Genomic DNA, 25,759 nt, shown 5'->3' on the forward strand with positions numbered 1-25,759 from the left:
GGAAGAATTATATAACATTTTGGTTTTCCCATTGATGGTGGCATGAGTAGATTCAATTAATGGTTAAGCCATTTAATTTCCCAACAGTTTCGTTTTGGAGGGAGCGGGGGTGTTGGCTTATTGGGGCTTGACCCAGGTTCAAAGGTGATTTAGCCAAAAAAATCCTGGTACTACTGGCCCTTTTGGAAATAGTTCGCGGAACGTGGACTGAGGTCTCACCCAAAGTAGTATGGGAGGGTGCTAGAACTAGGTTTTTGCATCCTGGAGATGTCTGGAGGTTTCAAGGGTTCTGTGGTTTGGCCCTACACGCACGTCACTACGTGCACTTACCCGTTCCTCACAGCCTGAGATTTTTCCTTCGGGAAGCCCTGCTCAGGGGTCGAACAATGTTATTACCCAAGTCCTTACTATTAATCTAATATTAGTTGATTAAGTTAGCTTATTTGTATGCTCTCAATTATACTTAACATAATTCACAATTCATACAAGTGTGCGTAGTAAAGAAACAATATATTTGAAAATGATATCAAACATATAATAACTCAGAAGAGATACACAAAATTGGTAACAAAACCTTTCTTTGTTAATCTCTTCTTTGATTATAGACTCGACTCCACCCTGCGCACTTAGCTGCAGAACCCTCTCCTACTCTACGACCCAAAGACACACTTTGCACTACGACTCAATCACTTAGATTTTTCATTTTCTCCTCTCTTATCTATCTCCTTTCTACACTTAGAGCCTCGTTCTATTTATACAATCCCATGGTTCACGGACCATGGGTTGGTCTATCTAGCTGACATTACATTATAAAATTAGGGTGGACAACCCTATGACTCTATTGTACTTTCATGCCCAGTGCCCGCAATTCACGGAGTTTTACAACAAGATCAACTTAAAACTTGGGCTTTGAGCTCCAAAACATGTAGTTAGGGGATTCCATGACCAACAGGCCCCCAACACAAACATAGTGACTCACCCTTGAGTCACTCTGTCAGTGCAGCGATCTTGGTGCGGAGTCCCTCCAACTATTCTCGAATGGTACTGATATCCACAGCGCACTCAACTACTACTTGATAAACCTATTGCATCCATTCTTGTGAGACCTTTGTGTCCAGCGTGCTTCCTTGCATCTGCCCGTGCATCCCTTGTATGTGCACGAGCTTTCCTTCGATATGCATTGTGATCATGAAGGCCTCGTCAATCCATTGATAAATTCATGCTTTGAGAACTGCCTCCTTATGTTGTGCAGTGTCCACCTGCTCCTTTAGTGCCTTAGATTGCTACATCCTCACAAGCTGCTGAGTGAGGACAACTATCTGTGGAGTTCCTCGGACACTGTCATATTGTTGTTGGAGTTCTCACGCCTCTATCTCTAGGTGCTAGATGTTGTGGTCCTCCTGCAAAGTCGTGAGGACCTCAAGTGCTTGTTTCAACACAATGGTATAGTCTCACAATGCACCCTCAATTTCTTCCAACCTTGTTGCGATAGTGTTAGCACGTTGTTCTCTGACTTTTAGGGGAGTGGAAGGCTGTGCCTCCAACCACAGCTCGGAGATTTGAAGATTCAGCTCCAGCTAAACCTTTGTCATTTCTTCCTTGGCCTCGTGGACTTCAGTTGCCAATCTATGGATTTGCACCTCTACTAGTAGATCTGAGGAGATGGATAGCTTTGGGATGCGTCGACAATCATCATCTACCACCTACGCCAATTGTTAGTTTCACAACACCAATTCATCGTGCTACAGACTGAGTTGTTCCATGTTGATATTTTGTTCGCTGATAACTTGGATCGCGTGGCTCTCCTTGGCATGTAGCTCTACCATTATCCCATCCTGTAGCTGATATAGAGTTTCTCATAGAAGGGCGGCCAAATTGAGGCCAAGCCCTTCGAACATGCTAACTGAAAACCTATCAGCCACATTCACTACGATTAGGGACCCTTCCGGTAACACTATCGTGTTTTCCATCTGTGCACATAGCATATGCTCTGTTGCTAAGGATCCTGTTGCGAGGTGGGTAGAAAGGGTACCCACTTTAGGGGGCCACACCTGTAACTCCTGCAGCTGCGTCGTGAGGGCCCCCAACACAGTCTGATGCTCCTGTATAACATCGTGAAGTGCTTCACTTATGACATCACGGACCATCTCACTGATGTCATGGAGATCTCCTTTAGTTAAGGTGATCGCGTCAGTGGTCAACTTCAAGGCCTTGACCATCTTCCTTGGTCCTCCTCGTTCTACGATGTGTGGCCGCTTCAACTATGTGGACACGTTCCCTGGGTCCATGCTCCCTTCTGTTGTTTCTATTTCCTCTGCCTCCTACCCTTGCGAGTACATTGCTTGGTCCTCATCTGCCTTCGTGGTTGCTGACTCTGCCACCTGTTCTGCTGCTACTGCTTTTGTATCTTCCCGTGCTACCTATTCCTTAGCTGTTGTTGTTTCCTGCCACCTTTTTTTAGCCAATTGGGTTACGTGCAACTTGGCATGATCCTCTTTCTTCTGTGCTGTCAGCTTCTCTAGCTCTACTAGAACTGGGGTGCATCATTCCAGAGGCCATGTCTCCAAGATAGTGAAGATGGTGTCATTAGTGGCTATAAATGGGAGCTTCGTCCACTGCTTTTTTGTATCCTTGTGCACCCTGATGTAAACATTATGCATGTCGGATTTAAACTCTACAAAACTATTCAAACTATTGTACATTGTAGGTGATAGGTGTGGCCTCCGAATGATCCACATCCGGATGCTCGTCTCCATGAGCACCCAGAATATTTTGGTGTCACATATCCCTTTCGTGTCATTTGTGGCCCAGAGCAAAGCGTAATTCGCGGCCTCTGATAAGTCTCTGTCAATGTTTGGGAATTAACTATCTTTCGGTAGTTCCCCCACTATGAGCATGATGGATAACAACAAGCACGTGTAGTGGAAGGTTTTACACTGCTCCTGGGCTTCATGATAGTTCTCCAAGAATTTCGTGCAGAGGAATTCAACCCAGTTAAACTGGACTCCTTCCACACACTACTCAGCCAGTACGATCAACAGTGTAGGTACCTCATCTGCGCGCACTTTTGCATGAATTTTCCAGCCAGGATTTGGGTAGCTATGCGTACCACTTTGTCCTTGATACTTGAGATATCATAGCCCCTCTTCCTCTTCTCCACCTTGTATTTTTTCTTCATGGCCTCTGCGAGGGCCAAAGCACTACCTTTCCCTTCTGATATGGCCGCGGGGTCCTTTCCTTTGTAGGGGAACCGAGAAATGCAATGAATTAGGTATGCCATAATGGGAATAGGGTCCTCCAGCCATAGATACCTGTCACGCACCAAGAAAAGCAGCTGCCTGATGACAAAAATGGTTATGGGCGCGTGGTGGAAATGTGGCACCCATAATAAGTTCAGCAGCCCGAGCCTTTCTGGTCTGTGCAGCCTCTTCGACCATCTGTTATAGATCCATTTGGGCACATCAACCCCAACCCATAGATCAATACTATTAGGGCCCATCAAACACTAATTTAGTTGTTACATGCCCTAAAGAAGTCAACCATTAGAATGCCTAGCTTCCCAAGAAGTTCCATGACTGAAATCATCCAAAAACTTCCTCTAAGAAGATCAGCGCAGGCAGGCCTTCATTAGGGTGCATTGCAGTGCAGTCTAGTACACTGCTAGGGTACTATGCAGCGCACTTCAGCCCTCTTTGGCCCACGCTGGGCGAATTTGAGCGAAATTGCATTGGGGTTTGGTAATATTCATGTCCATTGGATGCATCTAGAAGTTTCCCAAGTTTATCTACTCCTTTGAGCTCGAATTTGGATGAGGTAGGGAGTTAAGGAACATCAATCCCTTTATCCCTTCCTCCAAGGAGCTAAATTCTAAGTTTGGGAGGGCATTCATTATCACCATTTATGGTATAACTTCCTTCATTCACCTATAAAAAGACCACTCATCTAGTGATCAGGGGCTGGCTGGGTTGGAAATCGTTGAATTATAGGGAGATGTTGTTAGTATGAGACTTGAGTTGATTTCATGTATTTTAATGATATCAAAATATCTTGCTTGTTATGAGGAGAGGATGGGATTGAACTAGAGGAGTGATTTTGAATCAACCAAATTAGGTTGTAATTCTTCCTTTTACGAATAAAGTGTTGAAAGCTCTTTCCATATACTTGTGTTATTCATTGATGCTTTCATATGTGCACTATGTGCTTGATTCCATGCTATGTTTAATCAATAGGTCATTATCATATGCTTTGATCAGTTTTTGTTTTCTGTCTGTGTGTAGGTACTTTTCAAGCGGATTATGTACGGAAAGGAGTGACAGAATTGGTCAAGGAAGATAAGGAGTAAGCGAAAGCTACATATATGCTTCTTTACCTCTTATTTAGTCTATTGGTCATAGAAAAAGTAGAGAATGCTTTGCATTGTTGTTCTATGCTTAGCTACTAGTCTAAGGGTTTATGTGTTTATCTGTAGACACTAAAACTTCCCAAAACAAATTGGAGACTTTGCTGGGGAAAGGATCATCTTTCCTAGTAGCTAATACACCTCCTTAGACACCTTGAGATACTTGTTGTAATTCAGCCTTTTTCATTGAATTTTGGTCAAAAATTGAGGTTAGATGACTCTTGAGTGGCCTCATAGGAGTTAGTGTAGGCTAGCCTTAGAGACAGTGCACTGTAGCACATGCTCCAGTTAGAGACAGTGCACTACAGTGCAGTTACTCCCTCTTTGGCCTATGTTGTTCTTACTAGGGTGAGATTCCCACCCTTGGAATTAAATTTTTTGCCAAAATTATTTTGATTGCTTGTTTGTTGGTTGTAAATGGATGTCATGTCTCAAAAAATAGGTTTTCATCTCCTTAGCTAGCCCTACTTAGACTAGGAATGACAAATGTTTCTTATGTATTTACTTTTTCATTTTCAATCTATAGTCGAAAGTCAGTTTTTGGTCGATTGATATTTGTCGAAAGAAAGTGTCGTAAAATCATCTTTTCCTTCAAAGTTGAATTGTCGTAAAGTCCTCATTCATGAAAGGTTGATTGATTGATGTGTGCATATGATTAGTCTTTTCATTGAAAGCGTCATAATTCCTCATTTCTTTGAAAATGAAAGTGTCGTAAAGTCTTCCTTTCCTTTAAAAAAAATGGTCGCAAAATCATCATTTTTATGAAAAGAGTTTATTGATCGATTGTGCATTAGTTTTCCTTTTTGTTCATTCACATTAAGGGAAATCGAAAAGAAATACATGTATTGTGCATTTTAAAATTTTTGAATGCTTGATAAGAATAGCTAGGGAAATTGCATTAGGTATGCTCTTTTCTTTTGGTCAAAGATCTGATTGCTCTATCCCTTACTAGCTAAGGTTTTCGTCTTTCAAACCAAATCAAAAGTTTGTTTATCATATTAGTTGCATTTTAGGAATTGAAAACATACATCACGTGGTGAACCCTGAAAGGAAAGTTCTGAAGAATATCAAATTAAAATTTATCTGAGTTTACCTAATGGAGCATTGTCACCTAACGAAAAAGATTTAGAGGTCTAGGCTAAAGACATGTTCAGGTGTTGTAAAACAAAGCAGCTGTAGCTAATCTGTCTTTAATACATCCCAAGTGTGATAACACATTCCATGTATGTGAGTATATCGTAGCTCTTCCATGTACCTTTGGGTATATAGGGCGGTGTTACAGTACATAAAGTAAATGGGAATGCTCTCACTGTGCAGTTTTGCATTAGACAACGCTTATACGGATTTGGCCTCCAAGTACTTTTGGGTATATATGGGAGGACAACACTAGGTTGCTATCCATCCTTAGGAAACTAAGTCAGCCACCTTATACACTGTGATACACCGAACACAGCATTTGGGGAGATTACTTGCCCGTACTTCTTGGTTCGATAGGAGGTATTCTGCAGTTCACAGTTTCTTGGTAAACCTTTTGCCCAGAACATCCATCTTTTGTTTTGTTTTGTTACTTTGATTAAAATTAAATTAATTGACCGCAGATAACATCCTCCATGCTCACTGCTTATTTGATCCTAGGTTGAGACATATGGTGACAAATCCAGAGTCCACCGATCAAGGAATTCCTCTTGATGGGAATCCTAGTCCTTTTCCTTCTTTTGCAAATATTGGTGCGCCTTATATGGATACATTATCCCTTCTGGGACTTACCACTCGCTTGTCAGTATGGTTGTTTTCAACCTCCTTGGTTCAAAATGTTGTGATCTATCCACAATCAAGTACACCTCAAACTGGACAAAATCAACCTCTAGTTGATCCTAAGGTTGACCCTTTTCCTTCTTCCTCCCCTTCTTCCTCTTCGCTTTGTGAAAGTATTGGTACTAGTAACCAGGTGGCTAAGAAGAAGAAGAGAGGAAGAAGAAGAAGAAGAAGAAGCAAATTCAGCAGAGGGGAAATCAAGCAATCATTGCTTTGAATGCAACATCTGATGAGAAACCATCTGTCAAGCCTCACAAAGTTCGATATCCATGCAAACTTTGTGTGGGAGACCATCTTCTTTGAAATTGTCCTGATATTCCTCAGATATTAGAAGAATGGTCTTCTCGTTCACATCATCCTGTGTCATTAACTTCTAGAGATCATGTTGGTGACACACCATCAACTAGTGATAGTAAAGTTCATGGAAAGAAGGGTAAAGTTAAGTTTTCCTGTAGGTTATGTGAATGGAATCATGCCATTCGCATTTGTCCCTATTTGGACGAAGCCAAAAGAGTGTTGGATAACTGTCCTGCTTCACTGCAGCGACTTCCAACTGGTTACAGGAAACTCTACTTAAAACCTTCACTAGTTGATGAATTGACTGACCAAAATCAACTGTTGGTCAAACCCACTCTCTCTGAAAGTGAATCCTATGAGTCTATACCCGCCCCAAATCAACAAGTTGAGGTAACAGTTGACCTGATTTCACCTTCAGCTAATTATACCTTTCCCGAAGAGAGTGAGTATGATACCACTCAAGTTCTTTTTGTTTCTTCAGATTCTGCTGAGCTTGGGGGCAATCCTCCTATTCCATCAAGAAAGGAGGAAAATCATCCAGTTCTCGTAACTCAAGGGGTTAATTCTCCCATTTCTATGGTACCCCCTCCAAGTAGTCTAGTCACTTCCTTTGATTGGAATCGACTGGCAGGATTTCGCCTTCCTAACTATGTGCCTTTCCAGATCATAGTACAAGTTTGTAATATGATTATATTTGGAACCATTATAAATGAAGGTGCATCAATGAGTATCCTTTCCTCAACTGCTTGGCAAGCGCTCGGTTCGCTGCCACTTGTTCCTCTTACCCAGAATATGTTGCCTTTTAACAGAGGAACCAGTCAACCATTAGGGATCCTCCCTCAATTGCCTATTACTTTGGGAGGAAAAATCGTTTATCTAAACGTGATGGTAGTCCCATGCCCTTTAGATTAAAATTTACTTCTTGGGTGCGACTATGTTTATGGCATGGGAGCTATTGTTTCAACACTCTTTCAAGTGATTTGTTTCCCACATGAAGGTAGAATTGTCACCGTTGACCAGCTTTCATTTCCTGGTCCAAATATGGCTCCTAGTCAACCATCTTCCCTAAATGATCCTTTTGTACCAATGGTATTATCTCCGCCACGGATTAATTATGTGGCAACCTATTCCATACCCACATCAACTAACAATCAATTCAGTGATGTTGTACATCATGTACTGGGGGCATTGGAGCCATATCTCTCCTTCATGACCACTTATGAGTTGTAATTGAAAGAATGGAGGATAGTTCTTTTACTGTGTAAACCTCATTAAAAAATGAAACATGTCTATGAGGATAGTTATTTAGCTGTGTCAACCTCGTTAAAAAATGAAACATGTCTATGAGGATAGTTCTTTTACTGTGTCAACCTCATTAAAAAATGAAACAGGTCCATGAAGATAGTTCCTTTACTATGTCAACCTCATTTAAAAAATGAAACAACTCTTACGAGGATAGTTACTGGTCTTGTGTCAACCTTGTTAAAAAATGAAACAAGGAATATGAGCATAATTCTTTGTCTTGTGTCAACCTCATTAGAAAATGAAAAGGAAGACGAGGATAGTTCTTGGTCTTGTGTCAACCTTGTTAAAAAATGAAACAAGGAATATGAGGATAGTTCTTTGTCTTGTGTCAACCTCATTAAAAATGAAACAAAGAATATAAGGATAGTTCCTGGTCTTGTGTCAACCTCGTTAAAAAATGAAAGCAAGGAATATGAGGATAGTTCCTGGTCTTGTGTCAACCTCATTAAAAAATGAAACAAGGAGTGTGAGGATAGTTCCTTTTCTTGTGTCAACCTTGTTAAAAAATGAAACCAAAGGAATGAGGATAGATCCTGGTCTTGTGTCAACCTCTTTAAAAAATTAAACAAGGAATATGACCAGAGTTTTTTGTCTTCTGTCAAGATCATTAGGAAATGAAACAAGGTCCCCTCGAGCAAAATTCCAATTCGAGTCTTTGATTAGATCTCATAAAATCCCAGTCGAGTCTTTCACTTGATCTCGTAAAATAACCTTCATTCTATCCACCTGATAGCCATGAGTAGTCTACTTACGTGAATGTAATGAATCTTAGGGGCATGCACCTATTGGTAAAGTTAAGTTTCCCTCTAGGTTATGTGAAGGGAATCACCCCATTCACCTTTTTCCCTATCTATATGAAGCCAAAAAAGTGTTGGATAACTGCCCTGCTTCACCACAACGACTTCCATTTGGTTACATGTGACTCTCCCTTTTATCATGCTGGGGGCATGTAAAAAAATCTCAAGCATAGTTCTTTGTTTCAAGCTTGTGTAAAAATGAAACTGAATTCAAGCATAGTTTTTTGTTTCAAGCTTGTGTAAACATGAAATTGAAACCAAACATAGTTCCCTATGGTTCAATCTTGTGTAAAAATGGACCCATTTCCTTTTTTAACCCTCGTGATTTCCATTCTATCAGCCTCTTTCTTCAGATGAGCCTTGGTTGTTTTCATCCCGTCGCCACCTTTCCTTTGGCCGATCATACACTTTCACTTGGTTGTTTACCCTTTTTGAGGAACAGTTGCAATGAGTGGTCTTATTAGCCAGCCTCTTCACATAAATCAACATGTTTTTAGAAGTTCCAACATCACCAGAACTAGTTGCTACCCTAAACACCACTCATTCCTCAAAAAAGAGTCCTCTTTAAGCTCTTTTCAGACTCTCTAAATATGAAAAGAATGTCGAGTGCTTGTCCTTTCCAGCTTGTTAATGGATTGGAAATGATATATCTCTTATATTATTTTACACTTTTCAGACTTGAGAGATTATTTTATGAAGAATAACCTATGGAGTTTCCTTTTCGTCCCTTTTTAAACTCTCTAAACATGAAAAGTACCAAGTTATCTTTGTCATTAAACTTGTTAAAAACACCAAATAGTGACAAACTTGTCCATCTAGACAAGACCGAGTTTCACCTTTGCTAGACCCGTTAAAACATCAACTAGCGATGGATTCACCTGAAGGGTGAAATTATAAAACAAGCATATGTTATCCTCCTCAATCTTGATAAAGATAAAGAGGTACTGGTCAGCAATGACTGGGGAAAATAGGAAAAAGGGGAGAACGCTTTATGGTAGCAAGTCGCTCTTGAACATGACACTTTCACCTCATCATCGTGACTATGTGGGTTGGGTCATTAAGCTTGATGGTGATCACACCGTTGGTCTATCATACCATACCTTGCTTTTTTTTCAGTCAATGCTACCAATTCATCTTAGTGTCACTGACATGTTCAAGAGAAGTCCTTCAGTTCAAACTTCATCCTTTGCAATACTGTAAACCTTCATTTTCATGACCGCCATTCCTGAACCTTCTACCGTCAGTCGATTTTTCATCTCCAAAATCATTTACCTTGTTTCGTGTTGTTGGTGTGGGATACATCGAGGCCCTCCTGCAACGAGTCGCTTCTTGTCAACATCAGCACATCATCCAAGAAGTTGACTTAGAAGCACCCCTTCAGTACCTTGAGGCTTGCATATGTCAATGGCAGGTTTCTTGCTTCCAGCGATAGGTTGACATCACTGGCCTTCGACCAAAAGACTTTGTATGGCGTTCGACATCAAATCATTTATTCACACCATGCGAAATCTATTGTAGTACCTTGAGGGTCATTATCATTATCAGTGAATCCTCTCGCATTTGTTAACGACTTACATCATTGGTTGGTAATCAGATGATGTCTTCCCATGTTCGACTTCAGATCATCTATTCACATGGTTCGACTTGTACTTGATCAAATGTAAAATGGCCTTACATTCATGGTCATCCATTCATGGGTCTATATCTGTAGACGACTATATTTTTACATGTAATAAAAGTTTATAAGCTGAGCACGGATATGCCTTTCCTCAGCAAGTTCATGAGAAAAAATCAAAGTATCATGATATATGTATTATAATCCATGCAGGCCACCTTCCGCTTCGAAACCTCCTCTCCACATGATAAAGCATTTCACTCGACATACATATTTACGAGTTCATGCTTTAGGGGGAAACTTTTATAGATCTATTTGGGCACATCAACCCCAACCTACAGATTAGTACTATTAGGGCCCATCAAACCCTAATTCAGTTGTTACATGCCCTAAAGAAGTCAACCATCAGAATCCCTATCTTCCCAAGAAGTTCCATGATTGAAATCATCCAAAAACTTCCTATAAGAATATCAACGTAGGCAGGCCTTCATTAGGGTGCGTTGTAGTTGAGTCGAGTACACTTGGTAGGGTGTTATGCAGCGGACTTGAGCCCTCTTTGGCCTGCGCTGGGCGAATTTGAGAAAAATTGCATTAGGGTTTGGGAATATTCTTATCCATTGGATGCATCTAGAAGTTTCCCAAGTTTATCTACTCCTTTGAGCTCGAATTTGGATGAGGTAGGGAGTTAAGAAACATCAATCCCTTTATCCCTTCCTCCATGGAACTAAATTCTAAGTTTGGAATGGCATTCATTATCACCATTTATGGTATAACTTCCTTCATTCACCTATAAAAAGACCACTCATCTAAGTGGTCAGGGGTTGGCTGGGCTGGAAATCATTGAATTATAGGGAGATGTTGTTAGTATGAAACTTGAGTTGATTTCAAGTATTGTACTAATGTAAAAATGTCTTGCTTGTTATCAGGAAAGGATGGGATTGAACTGGAGGAGTGATGCTAAATCAAGCAAATTGGGTTGTAACTCTTCCTTTTACTAATAAAGTTTTCAAATATTTTTCAATATGCTTTCGTTATTCGTTGATGCTTTCATATGTGTACTATGTACTTGATTCCATGTTGTGTTTAATCAATAGATCATTAACATATGCTTTGATCGGTTTTTGTTTTCTGTCTGTGTATAGGTACTTTTCAAGTGGATTAAGTGAGGAAAGGAGCGACAGAATTGGTCAAGGGAGATAAGGATTAAGCAAAAGCTACAGGTAGGTTTCCTTACCTCTTATTTAGTCTTTTGATCCCTGAAAAAGTAGAGAATTCTTCGCACTGTTGTTCTAGACTTAGCTACTAGTCTAGGGGTTTAAGTGTTTATCCGTAGACACTAAAACTTCCCAAAACACCACCCCCGCGTTGTTATGCTTCATGAGATTCCCACTCTCTAGGTGAGGGAATTTCTTGCCATTAATGAGGTCCCAATCTTTGAACTTCATGGTTGGCATGCGGCCCAGGTGCGAGCCCTCAAACACAAGGCCGTCTGGGAGGAGCGGGGTCCGGAGTGAACTTTTGGTTTCATGCAAGTCCTTCGGAACTTTGGTTTTCCCTTTCTGCGGAGGGACACACGCTGGTAGTTTTGTTACAGAGCGTATAGGTTGAATGTCTTCCTCTGTGTCTTCTTCTTCTTCTTCTACAATGATAAGAGCCTGCAAATCTTCTTCCTCCTCATCTGTGTCGATAGTGGGTTCCTTGGGGACATGTGTACGGGGACCATTGCTTGTTTATCTTTCTTGGACCTCGGCATTCGTGGTGATTTAGGGACTTCTCCCATAGCCTCGACACCTTCTGGGATGTCCTCCACCATTGGGGTCTGTGTGCCCTCGCTGGTAGTTACCTCTTTGATTCCCAAACCGTCTTTGGTGGCCATCATTGTATCTAGGTTGTATTCTGTCACTCGAGAACTTAGGGGCTCTCATACCGCTCAGCTCTTAATGCTTAGTGCTCTGCTCAGATTCTCAACTCTAAATGACCAAGTGTTGTTCATTGGCCAACCCTTTGTGTTTTACATCACCTTTTGAACTCGAATGTGAGCATTCCCCCAATTTCGGGCCATTAACTCTTTCTTGGCGGCAGATTTTCCCAAATATTGCCCATAAATCGCGTCTTAAATGCCTGTCGCCCACCCCATTTGGCCTCAGATCGCACATCCCATCATGAATAGTGACCTCAACGGTCACTTCCCGACCAACCCGCGCATCTCCGATATCACGCAACTCCCAGGCATAATAGTTTATAGTTCCATGCTCCCTTTCAACTACCTGGAGTGCTAAGACTATTCTTCCTACAACTAGTTAGGTGGTCGCACCACCCGTGTGGGGTTCCATCCCATCCTCCACCATGGTACATGGAGAATCCTCACCTTCCATTTTTGTGATCGGCATGGCACACTTTACTACTTGCAACATACTACCCTGGTCACTACATTTGGAAATATGTGGTCCAATCCAAGGTAGGAGACTAACCAGTTCACGACGATAGTCCTTTAACTTGTCAATATGATCGTATGCACCTTGCTTTACCATCCTCACTTTTCTGGCAAGAAATGCTTCCTTTATTTCATCTTCCAGCTTCTTGACCTCAACATCCATCGAAGCACTTTTCTCCCTTAGCCATACCTGGTCTCTTTAAAGTTTAAGAAGTCTAAGGTTTCCCTATCAGATTTCTTCCTCGAGTCTTATGTGTTCTGTTTCTCATGGCTATGTGATTCCTTCGTTTTGGGCTTTGTGGAACTTCGTATCTATGGGTGCTGCTATGCGTAGACTAGGCTTTGCCTCCTCTATAGGGATCACAACCCTTGCTTCATGCTTGAGCTTCAGAAGTGCTTGCGCGGTCAGGGTTTGGCACATGGTCCTATAAGCCCATAGAACCGTTGGTACGTGCAGGTCCTAGTTACTGCGTCTCACATGGTGGACCATGTTCAGCACTTCACACACCTTGTCAAAGGCTTCTCTACATATAATCTTTAGCGTGCTTGGTCATATCATACTTCATCATTCGCGCCTTCTTTGTGCCCACTCCTGCTTATTGTTCATGTTTTCTATCACGAGGATAGTGTGCATTTGGGCAAGCTGCGTACCATACGCATGTACCCATCTCGAGATGTGGGTACACAGTTTGTTTCATCCATCATATCTGGCTTTCATCCACAGCTGAGGCTTTCCAAACTATATAAGAATCATTGTTCTGCATTCGCGCTAGTTCTCAAAACTCCTTTGATGCGTACCCCACCATATTGTGGGCGTAGGACGGAGTGCCCATTTCAGAGCGTCAAAACGCTGCTGTTCTGGTACCTCCCTTTAAAATTTTTTCAAGAATTCATCCACCACTATCAATCCATCATACATAGGCAAATCCCTTATCTCTGTTGTCATGCAACACAGTGATCTTACCATCATGTTGAAATTGAGCATGGTTACATCGTGTAACTAGTTTTACCATCGTTCTATTTCCTCATCTAAATCTGATGTGCAAAAGCTTTTCCGCTGCCATGAAATCCTACCATCTGCAGTTGGATTCACCCAATCCTATTCTAGTGCGGTTATCTTGTAGATACAATCTAGATTGTCATCACTCTTGTCATCACGCACTAGCTCTGTGTAGCGCAATCCTTCCGCAGGGTCTAAAGGTACCACTATGCGTAGTGATTTTTTCTCAAAAACCATTTTGTACTTCTTTAGATTTATCACTCTGTTCATGTCAGTGGCCCAATCTATTCCTAGTAGCATGGAATAGGGATTGTTGTCATCGACAATATCTATCACTTCGAAATCTGCAAGCATGCTCGCACCTTCAATAGCCACCATTACTCCCTGCAATCTTCCCATCGGTAGGATCCTTTGCTGGTTTGCCATTCGTAATTGAATAGGGGACCACTGCAACGCGGGCCTGCCCATGTGTTCCCATGTTTGTTTTGGCAGTACATTCACGTTCGATCCTAGATCCACAATTACTTGATCCATTTCATACTCCCTGATTTGCACAATCAATCTCATCTCCCTTCCTATTCGCGTTGTGTGCTTTCTGAGCTTCTAGACTACGTGTGGTTCCCCTGATCCAACACATCTATTGATGAGTTCTTGCAGTCCTTTCACTACTTTTCTATCACATAGTAGCTTCATGCATGTCTCCAGAAAGGTAGTGAGCATTGAAGGATCCATCTCTGGCTCTAGTTGATCCTTACTACCTGAAGTGGAGGCCTCCATGAAGCTCTTCTTAGCTTCCATGAACGTCTCCTTCGCTTGCTCCAAATCAAATTCATCATCCTTTGTGAGAGCCTTGTGAACCCATGGACTTTCTTCAGGCTACTTTCCCTTGTCCTCTCCTGTTGTGATACCACTTTAGAGCACGATGTTTACGTTTGGGTCCTCTTCACTCAGTTTAGACCTCATCATTTGTAGGTTTTCAGTCATGGGAGGCTGGAGTATTCCTTTATCACGCAACCTTGCTATCAGTGTAGGGCAGCCCCTCATCTCATGATCAAACTGGGTACAATATAAACATGATGCTCGCGTCGAATTTGTACAATTGTGGGCATAATGCCTTGGCCCTCCGCAATTGTAACAAATTAGCTATATGTGACCCCTTCCTATTCCCATTCCACCTCGACCTCGTCTGCGTCGTTGGAATCCAGTGCATGCCATTCCTGTATTTTGATCAAGGGCACGTGTTTCAGTCTAAGCTCTATAGGTAGGAGTTCGATCCATCATAAGTTCATAACCTCTATAGTACATTCGTCATGGCCTACTGATCTGCAGAAATTACAGAACAACTGTTGGGATGTCTGTGTATACTTCTATAATAAATGACAATTATCTGTAGCATGTTTTCCTCCTATCTGAAAAATCACGCACCATAATGCAGCCGGCACGCTCAGTCCTGCTTGTGCTTCTGGTCTTAATGACATCGACCCTCCTCCTGCCAAGTAGTTCGCAAAGACTGGACAATGGTCCTTGTCGTGTCCCTGTCCCTTGCACTTTATGCACCATACCTCCTCACGCGTGTCTGGGTGCATTCTCATGTCCTATTTCAAACTCTGCATTTCCATACAAAAAAATTTCAATTGTGTATGGATTTGTTAGACTGCCAGGCCATGATATCGTATCGAGGTCTCGTGCTATCCAATTGCAATCTCCAAATCTTCGGCCTGGGTGGATAACTTCTACTCTGATAGTGCAGTCCTTAGATTCAGTGTTATTGAAATTACAAACTATGCACGGTGTTATCCATCCATCAAGGTCATGTTGGCTTCATGAATCATGCTCTTGAGTCTCTGATCCAGCTGCTAGGGGGTCTCACTTGGAAGCATCACAATTTCCTTAAACCCGATAATCGACTGTGTCTCCGATTTTGGTCTGCTAAATTCCCTGTTTAGCGCAACATGGATATCTGCAATCCCCAAGTTTAGATGGTAATTATAATGTTTAATGTACCATCTTAGTTCCAATCCTGCAATGCGCTTACCAGCATTGCCTTATTTATATTATCATCCACGACTCCTTGTGCTTCCCGTACCACTTTTACTACGGACCAAAATTGGCTCGGATCTTCGTTCCCTACTCCTTTTAACATTGGCAATTTGATCACACTCACCATATTGAACTGTGGTGATGGTGGAGGTGGTGTGGATGAAGATGGGGGTAAAGGTGGTGAGATTGGTGGTGCTGTAGGTGGAGATGGTATGCATGGAATTCGTTGCCTTATTAGATTGATCGCAATTCTTGGTGAAACTTTTGCAAGCTCTTCCTCACTTTCTCACCAAGAAAAAATCAAGGGGCTATTCTCTATCTCTGTGCTACCTTCATTTCTATAGATCCTCACACTCTGCATAGCCCCAAACATCAATTTATTCGCAAAACCCACTTTTCACACAATAGCATTTTAATCCAAGTGTTCAAAGATTTAATGTACTTTTGTCACGCTCCTTTGAGTAAGTGTTATTCCGCATCACTATAGCTAACTGTCGTGTCTACTGCAAATTTGGTGTTAAACCCCCCTATAGTTTGGTCAAGCCAATGGTCCACAGCGTGCATGATTTTATCTTCCGATGCTTCTAGTATGTACACCTATTCTGGAGTCCACATAATCGGTTTGTCAAGCCTACACCTTCCCTAACTGTTTGCTAGCTTCGCAATTCACTCATAAAACTCAAAGGGGAAGGATGCAAAGAAAATTTTGTAGATTTCCATATATAATTAGCATTCTAACCACTGTTCCTTTGATACTTGCAGATTAATTTCTTCCTGCATCGCGAACTCGTGAATCTTTTTGTCCAACCACCCTTCAATTTCTTTCTTCAATGAATTCCAGTGAAACGACATCAGACATCCCTCATGCAGATCTTGGTGCCAACAACGGAACCATTTGTTGGATTGTTGGGGCTTGACCTGGGTTCAGAGGTGATTTAGCTAAACAAATCCTAGTACTACTGGCCCTTTCAGCAATAGTTCGAGGAGCGCAAATTGAGGTCTCACCTGAAGTAGTATGGGAGGGTGCTAGAACCAGGTTTCCACACCCTAGAGATGTCTAATGGTTTCAAGGGGTCTACGATTTGGCCCTAAATTCACGTCGCTATGCGCACTTATTCGTTCCTAATAGCCTGAGATGCTGCATTGATGCAAGCCTACTTCGAGGCCAAACAATGTTATTACCCAAGTCCTTACTAGTAGTCCAATATTAGTTCATTAACTTAGCTTATTTGTATGCTCTCAACTATACTTAACATAATTCACAATTCATAAAAGTGTGTGCAGTAAAGAAACAATATATTTGCAAATGATATCAAACATATAATAACTCAGAATAGATACACAGAATTGGTAACAAAAACTTTCTTTATTAATCTCTTCTCCTATTACAGACTCAGCTCCACCCTGCACACTCAGCTACAGGGGTCCACGCACTTAGCTACGGACTCTACTAGGCCTCTACGCACTCAGCTACAAAGCCTTCTCCTACTCTACAACCCAAATACACACTTCACACTATGACTCAATCACTTAGATTTTTCATTTTCTCCTCTCTTATCTATCTCCTTTATACACTTAGAGCTTCGCTCTATTTATACAATCCCATGGTCCGCAGACCATTGGTAGGTCTATCTAGCTGGCATTACATTATAATACTAGGGTGGACAACCTTGTGACTCTATTATACTTTTGCGCCCGCGCCCGCAATTCGCAAAGCTTTACAAAAATATCAACTCAAAACTTGGGCTTTGAGCCCCAAAACATATCGTGCGGTGATTCCATGCACAACAGGGGGTGATTGGTGGGATCAACAGGAAGATGTCATGGTGAAGGGTGAGTGGTGTGATCGCAATGGATAGAGCAATGGTATCAAAAGGCGGTTAATGGTTTTTCCTAAGGGGGGTTTGAAATCACCTAATGTTGGCACGTTGCATCGGGCGCAGTTTCGAATACCGCCCATTTTAGGCACCCCACCCTGATGGTAATGTTTGGATGGTGAGTGGGGGCTGAAACACGTTGTGGGGTGTCAGATGTTGGGAGGTGGGCATAGATGAGGGGAGAAGTGGTAGGGTGTTAATGTGATGTGATGGGGCATTCGGTGGGGTCGGGAGAAATGATTTTAATGCAGAGCAGGGAAAATATTGGAGCATATGGTGGGGTAGGGGAGTGGATGAAATATGAGCGGAGGGGTGATTTGGGGTGTTAGAACTTAGGAATAGGAGATTAATATACCAAATATCAATTGATATAATAAACTTTAGAGTAAAACTTTAATCCTTCGCCTTTTTCTTCTGCACATGAAAATAATATTTAACATCTGACTTTGGGATAAAATCTTCATGTGTTTCCTCTAACCACCATAGTGCTTCTACCTACCCTTTTTCATTTCAATTCTTTTTCTAAGCTAACATTTTCTCTTCTTTCTTTGCAGGGTACACTTAAACTAGCGAACCGAAATCATTTTTCCTTTATAAAAATATACCTTATCCTATCACTTATTTTTCCATTAACTCATATTAAACAATTGAGCCATTTTATTTCTACCTAGCTACTGATTTACCAAGATTAAATTGTTTGGTAAATCTTCATTCACTAACCTATTGAATAGAAATTTAAAGGTGTTCAGTAAACTATATGACCTGAACATAATTTCAGTCATTGTGGCATTCAAAAACAATTTGCACACAACCTTATTTTCTAATGAATCGAAAGAACTAACTTATCAGTATTGGTACTTGGACTTGCAGCACTTTCAATATTATTTTCTATTTTTTCTTTTGTGGTGTTATTATTTCCTTTTTTCTTATTTATTTTTTTAAGTTACCCTCTTTTCATTTTCTTTTTTCATATTTTTGGAAATCATTTGAATATTGAAATTATGTACAATAGGAAATCACAAATACAAAATAGTCAATCACCTTGAGATCCTATAATTTATTGGACCCTAACAATATGGACGATATTATTTAGTTATTGATAGGAATATGTCTATTCAAAACTCTTTGAATATATGTTTTCTTCTTATGAAGATATATATATATATATATATATATATATATATCTTTGTGTGTGTGTGTGTGTGTGCATGTGTGTGTGTGTGTGTGTGTGTGTACATTAATTTAATGGTGCATACATATACTCCCATAATGGATGGACACACAATGCGACATGTAGGGATGTGAGTACGAGTGCATTTAAATCATCAAAACATATTTTTAAGAAAGTTTGTCCAAATGCAAGGTAGAGTGAAGATGAGTATGGACAATTGTGTGGGTTTAGTGTTGCACCATTCCAAATGGTGTTCTCCCTTCAATTGTTCATTTTCTCTATAGGTGAATAAATATGAAAGGAAATCCTCTAAATCCATCATAATCATGCATGGTGTGGTTCTGGATGGAAGGTAGGTTTGTATGGAAAAAATCATGACAAAAAAAGTACAGGGTAGTTAAATTTTCATAGATTATTTTTTAGTAAGTAATTTTTGTCCTACTTTGGTTAGTTTCCATGGAATCATGGAATAATTTTAATTAGGTGAGATATTAGTAAGGGTGTCAGTCTAATTAGTATTCTAAAATTCTTAGTTGTTATATTGAGTCTCAATTGGATGTTTTCATCAATGAATTTAAGTCTTCCAGGGTAGAGTAGGTATAAACGTGGGAGCATGGTGGAACAAATAAACCTTACTCTAGGGTCCCAACCATAACCCAACTCATGTAAGTCAATTTTCCATAGCTAGTCTTTGTTTTGGGTGTTATTTTAGTTAATTTCATATTTTGAAATATGACTTAGAACAACGTTTTAGTCATAAGGGGATTCAATTCTCCAAATTTCATTTATTTGGGTTGTTTTGGAACTTTCCTATGTCATTTTTTGAGTTCAAGTTAATTAATAAAATTTTGTTGCTTTTGTTTCTTTTCAACCCTCCTTTCCTCTCTCTTAGGTGAACTATCTCAGGCTATTTCTTCCCCACCTAGTATTTAGGTTCTTCCTCTAATCCATTGAGAGGTGTTTTGTTGTTTGTGGATGATTTACTAGTTAACTATTTATTTCTAGGATCTTCGTCTTCCTTGTTGGTTTATTGGTTTTGTATTCTTCTACCATTCATGAATAGTAGCACCATCATATTCTTTATGGAATTGGAGAGAAAACCTTTCCTTGGCTAGAAGATTTTCTCTCGTACTATTTTTAATTGTTTCTCCAAATATTCCATTTTGGGTTGCTATAAAATGATAGGGTTTTTCTTTAATGATACCACCTTCTCTGTGGCCTCATACACCTCATCCATTATAAGAGTATAGGAATTAGAATCTAATTATGTGGATGCAAGTAAATTCTATCACAACGAAGCTATATATGATGTATTTCAAAGTGAAAAAAACACGTGGAAGATGAGTTAGGAAATATACTTAAAGGGGAACAATAACATCGATGGTGTGAACAAAAATTACAAAATTCCTCAAGAAGAGGATGTGGGGGGAGGAGAACTACAAGAAATGCTTAGGAAACAACCACTTCAAGTGATCAGCTTTCTTATAAGGATTCTACTAAGAATTACTATATGAGCACCCCAACATAGATTAGACGAGAGATCACAAAAGGTGAGGAGGGGGCTAGAAAAAGGAGAAATTTAATATTTGACATTGATGGAATAGAAAAAGTTTGTTACTAGATGTCAAAAACTTACTAGACCAGATCCCATTAGACCATATATCTTCAACTCTTGGACATATACTGGCAACTAAAATAATCACAGGTAAAGTCCTTGAAGAAAGGACAACGAGAATAAGAAATACTTTTATAGTTGGATGAAGCATAAGACATTTAAGTAAGATGCACAAGAAGATCAATATCTTGGCCAAATACTTCGAAATCATTGAAATTATAGACATAGAAGATAAGGATGAACACCTAAAATCAATCCGGTTAACTCCCCCACATCCTAGCATATTTTTCTTTTGACATTTTGTCATGTTTCTACTTCTTGTTATAGTCATAGATAGTTAAATTAGTTAGGAGTGTTTATGATAGGAACTAGCAAAGAAAATACTTTTATATATCTCTATTATATTAATAGTATAGTAATTGGTGGATTCTTTTTGGTACTCCTAAGAAACTTAAGCTACCGTACAGGTTTAGCTTTCCTACTGGAAAGCTAGTTAAAGCGTCCAAATGCTACGAATGTAATATTTTGATATGATATTATATAATATATGTTACCCATCTTATTAAAATAATCGTGAATGAATATAAAATATCTTAATATTATGATAAATATATACTATTATTTTTTAAATTGATTATGATTATATTAAAGACTGAATTTATAAACAAATTTTAACACTTGATTGGGGTGACAAGCATGGACGGAAAGGTTGTTAGGTGGAAATCCCATCACTCTACTACCTCAAGATGAAATTAAGAGGGTTGAATGACCTACCCGCCCACATGGAATTTTCATGTCATCATTATCACATGTCAGGAGATGATATTTTCTATTCTTTTTTTGGCCATTATTACCATAGGGCATAGACTAAAGGAGGTTGGGTGGGTAAGCTCTTCCTCTCCAATACAAATTCATTTTTAGCGAGAGAGTTTTCGTGCCACGATTATGAGAAAGATCTTAACTCTGTAAATTGTGTTCATCTCATTGCTATAGTTCTAGTTTTGGTATGGGATAATATTTAGGTGAGTGCTATAGTTTTAGTGAACATCCATAGAAAAATCTATGACATTGTTGTCCCGTGGATGGTTATTTTTTGCAACTACTGGTGTTCAAGGTACAAAAATAAAAGGTGAGTTCAGTCTACTGACGATGCAGATGGGACTGCTTCACTTTTGGCTTCATTCTAGGTGGGTTCCTCTATTATTTCCCTATTTGAGGTCTAATTTGGGTACTGTATCTTTCTAGGTGACTTTCTTTGTTCTTCCTATTTCACCTTCTTTTATTATAGACAATGCAATTGGAAATATGTTGGTGTCTAGTGGTTTCATTACTAATATTCTTTGTAGAAAAATAGTGAGGCTTTTTATCTCCATCTGTAATTTTCATTTGGAATTTCTTCTCCATATTTCTATAGTACTTTGTTTTCTCCCCCATTGGCATAGTTTGTTTCCTATCGCACCTTGAATAAAGTTTTTTTTCCTTCCCGGTTTTTTAACTCAATGTCTTTGGTCTTTATTCTGAATTTTTTTTTGTTTGGGGGTGTGCAAATTGCGAGCTCCCATTCTTCGCGGTGTATAACATCCCCCGAGATGGGTAGGGTGGCCATGGAGAAGAGGGTAGTTAGAGATCCCACACTTGAACTAAAGCCAAGGCATATTCTAGTGAGGTCACAAATATTTATCATACGCTTGTCCACCTTAAAATTAGAGCTACAATTCAATGACTTGAGACCCATCCTATGGATAAACACCTTGCTTTTTTAGATTCACGTATTATTGGAGATGTTTCCTCTTAGGTTCCTTACATTGGACATAGTAGGGGAAGGAGGAAGAAATATTTGAATTCAATTACTCTCCACTAGCAACTTAAAATTCTTCTCGATAGAGTGTTAAAGGAAAAAGAAAAGGAACAATACAACATTTTCTCAGCACTGAATGACCTCAAATGTGTATAGAGATTCCAATGTGCATGTTTGGAAACTTTGGGTATTTAGCTAAAACACTCTACCTCCAATGTGAGCTCAAGCCACCAACACCACCTAGTTCCAATGCTAAAGACTCAACACTCATGACTTCTTCAGATTAATGAGCTGATGTTCTCCAAGGATATTTCTATTTTTAGCTACTTTATTTTTATAATGGTATACTCAAGTTTGTTCTAGTGCTAAAGACTCAACACTCATGAACTCTTCAAATTATTGACTTGATGTTCTCCAATGATATTTCTATTTTTAGCTATTTTATTTTTATAATGGTATACTCCAGTTAGATCCAGCGCTAAAGACTTGACACTCATGACTTCTTTAGATTATTGAGCTATTGTTCTCCAATGATATTTCTATTTTTAGATATTTTATTTTTATAATGGTATACTCAAGTTTTTTTTAATGTTATGATTGGTAGTTAGAAGGCAACCAAAAGATCAGGTTTCCCTTGTGGTAGATTGAGGAAACCTTCTTTGACTATAGCTAATGATGGATAAAAGAAAAATGTATGAAATTGTTTTGGATTTTTGAGGCAATATAATCTTTAACTTACAAAAAATAACTTTTAAAAAGATTTATATAATTTATTTCCAATATTTAAATAAATATTGATATATTTAAATTGGTTTAATTAATATCTATAAATAAATATAATCATAGTAATAATAAAATATAACTAAAATGTCCATATAAATTAGATACCAATAGGAATCAATCAATAATAAACATCAGAACACTTACCTCATTAAACATTTCACAATACCAAAATTAAAAAATCATAAAAAATTAAAAAAATTAAAATTTTATATTAAATTAGTAGCAGTTATGACCAGAATTATTTAAGCAACAATAAGTAATAGTAGTTCAATGCCATATGCGAAAAGTAAATTGAATATGAAAAATGTTGAATATGATGATTTCTTAATTAAATTGAACAACAATAAGGGCATGACTATCTTGAAATAAATTTAAATGCTTTATACCTAACTACTAATAGAAATATTTGGTAGTGGTTAAATCCCTACCATCGCCTAATAACTATTGATAATTAAATTAAATTTTTGGAAGCCTATTTGAAAATATACATGTCCTATCAACATAATAAATGTTGATAACCATTAGTCCATATTAAGTTTTAAGACACTTATTGCATGATACTTCTCAAATTTCCATGATTAAAAAAATTCATAAAAAATAACTAAATTTGAACATTAAATTATTAATGTTTAACATCAATAGTTATAAAAAGAATCAATACATGATTGTACACATACACACAAACACACATGTAACAAGAAAAACATTTCAAAGTAATAATAAGTAATAAGAGCTCAAAACCATAAATAAAAACAATATCTGACACGTGAGGACATGATATTTTTTATAATTAAATTGAAAAAAAGTGTAATAGCCCTGGTGAAAATTCCATGTAAAAATATATAAATACCATAGATGATGGACACATATTCCAAGTTGAATTATTGGGGAAACATACTAATGGGTGTTGATTCAATTTATTATGGCTAAGGAAATTCGCAAAGACAATCGCTAAGGAATTAAAGAGGAAAAAATGCATTTTGGCACAATTATTTATGAAAATAATGGAAATTAGGAGAAAAGGAAGGTGAAAGGTCATAGGTTACATGTGAGGAGGAAAATGAAGGAAAATAATGGAAAATTAAGAAAATAGAGACCTCATTAATAAAAAGGCTTTTGAGGATCCATGGGCAAGACTTAGTTAGTTCAATTTTGGATCTCTCTCATTATTCTCTCTCTTTAATATTCTTGGAGACTTAGAGTTCTGTTGGAGCACTCTTGGAGGGGTAGCATACTTGGATTCTTGGATCAAGAAGGCAAGGGGAGAGTAGAAAAGCACAAGAAGGAATCAAGATCAATAGCTAGAATGGAATTTTGTTGCAGGTACCAAGTTGCATGTATGTTTTCCTCACTAGTTTTGGCATGCATGGCACATGCAAGTGGTTTCTTGGTTATGATCTGTCATTGGCATGGAGGATGGTTGGGATTGAAAATGGATTGCCTAGCCTTTCCATTTCCTGCATAGCCATGGTGATTGTGGGTTTATTTTCATTATTTTGTTTTCATTCATTCTCATGTTTCCTTAGCTTGGGTTGAGTTATTAGTTCTTGGAGCCTTGGTTGGAAAAATTCTCTAGAGTCATGTAACAACTTGGGTTGAGTTACTAGTCCTGGAGGCTTGGTTGGAAAAATGCTCTAGAGCCCTTGGTGGGTTGAGATACTAGTCATGGAACCTTGGTTGGACATAGTCTCTCGGGCTCGGCAACAATTGTGGGTTGAGTTACTAGTCCTAGAACCTTGGTTGGAACAAACGCTATGGATCCCTAGATGGATAGGATGGAGACTGATATGGTGATGGTTTTGGTGATTTCTAACGTGAGGTGGAATCACTATTTGATGGGTTGAATTGGATGGCCTCCAGAAGCCCTCAATGGGTTTTGATTGATGTGTTCTATGAGATCCCACATTCATGTTTGGAATATGGCATGTGGGTAAATGGCTAAAGAGAGATTTGGCTCAACCATTCTACAGTAAGGTGGAGCGCGGTAGTCCCATCTCCAGTTGGTTCATAGCATTCACTAATGAGAAATCATTGCCTTGATTTCCATGTGTAAAGGTACTATGGTATTTATGGATTTGATGGCTATCAATTTTATTGTATTTTTATTCCTATTATGCTAGTTATATGCACATTTTATGACGACAGTTATGTATGGATCTCAACATGTTCTTACTTGTATGTGAATGGATAATTTGTCTATGACCTAATATATGATAATGCAATAAATGGCATGAGGGAACAATGGTTCATAGTGATTCTAAAATATGTACAAGGTCCATACACTTAATTCTGTTGTTTACTCATGTAGGTTACATGTCGAAGATATGTTTGACGGAATTCCTGTCGTGGCTAGTATGGATCCATTCATGGTCTTGACCAAGTATTTTATTTAGTACTTTTGTTTCCTCATTAATTTATTGATTTGAAGAGATGGATCAATTCTGGGTAGTGTCCTAGTCTCTGGGCCTGAAAAGGTGGCTCAAATCCCAGAGTCGATGGCACAACAATGACAATTTTGGTCCACATTCATTGGTAGGCAGGCCTGCGCGAGTGACTTTAGGATGTTGGTCACTTCCTTTCCCATAGAATGAGACAGAATATGGCCCAAGAGACCCAAAAGAATAGTGGGACCTAGGGACAGGCTGTTTGGGTGGCTGACTTGTCCTTTGAGGGTTCTGTTGATCGTGTTGGATGTCTATATGATGTGTTTCCATCGGTTCCACTTCCTTAATGTCAATTAAGAGTTCGAATTTGATTGTATTAGCATCTCTCCTCATGTTTACCCTAGTTCGCATGGTTACTTTAGATATACC

This window comes from Pinus tabuliformis, chromosome 8 (genome assembly GCF_031772625.1).
Source record: "Pinus tabuliformis cultivar Carrire ecotype Pingquan chromosome 8, CPIR1, whole genome shotgun sequence".
NCBI classification, from domain to species: Eukaryota; Viridiplantae; Streptophyta; class Pinopsida; order Pinales; family Pinaceae; genus Pinus; species Pinus tabuliformis.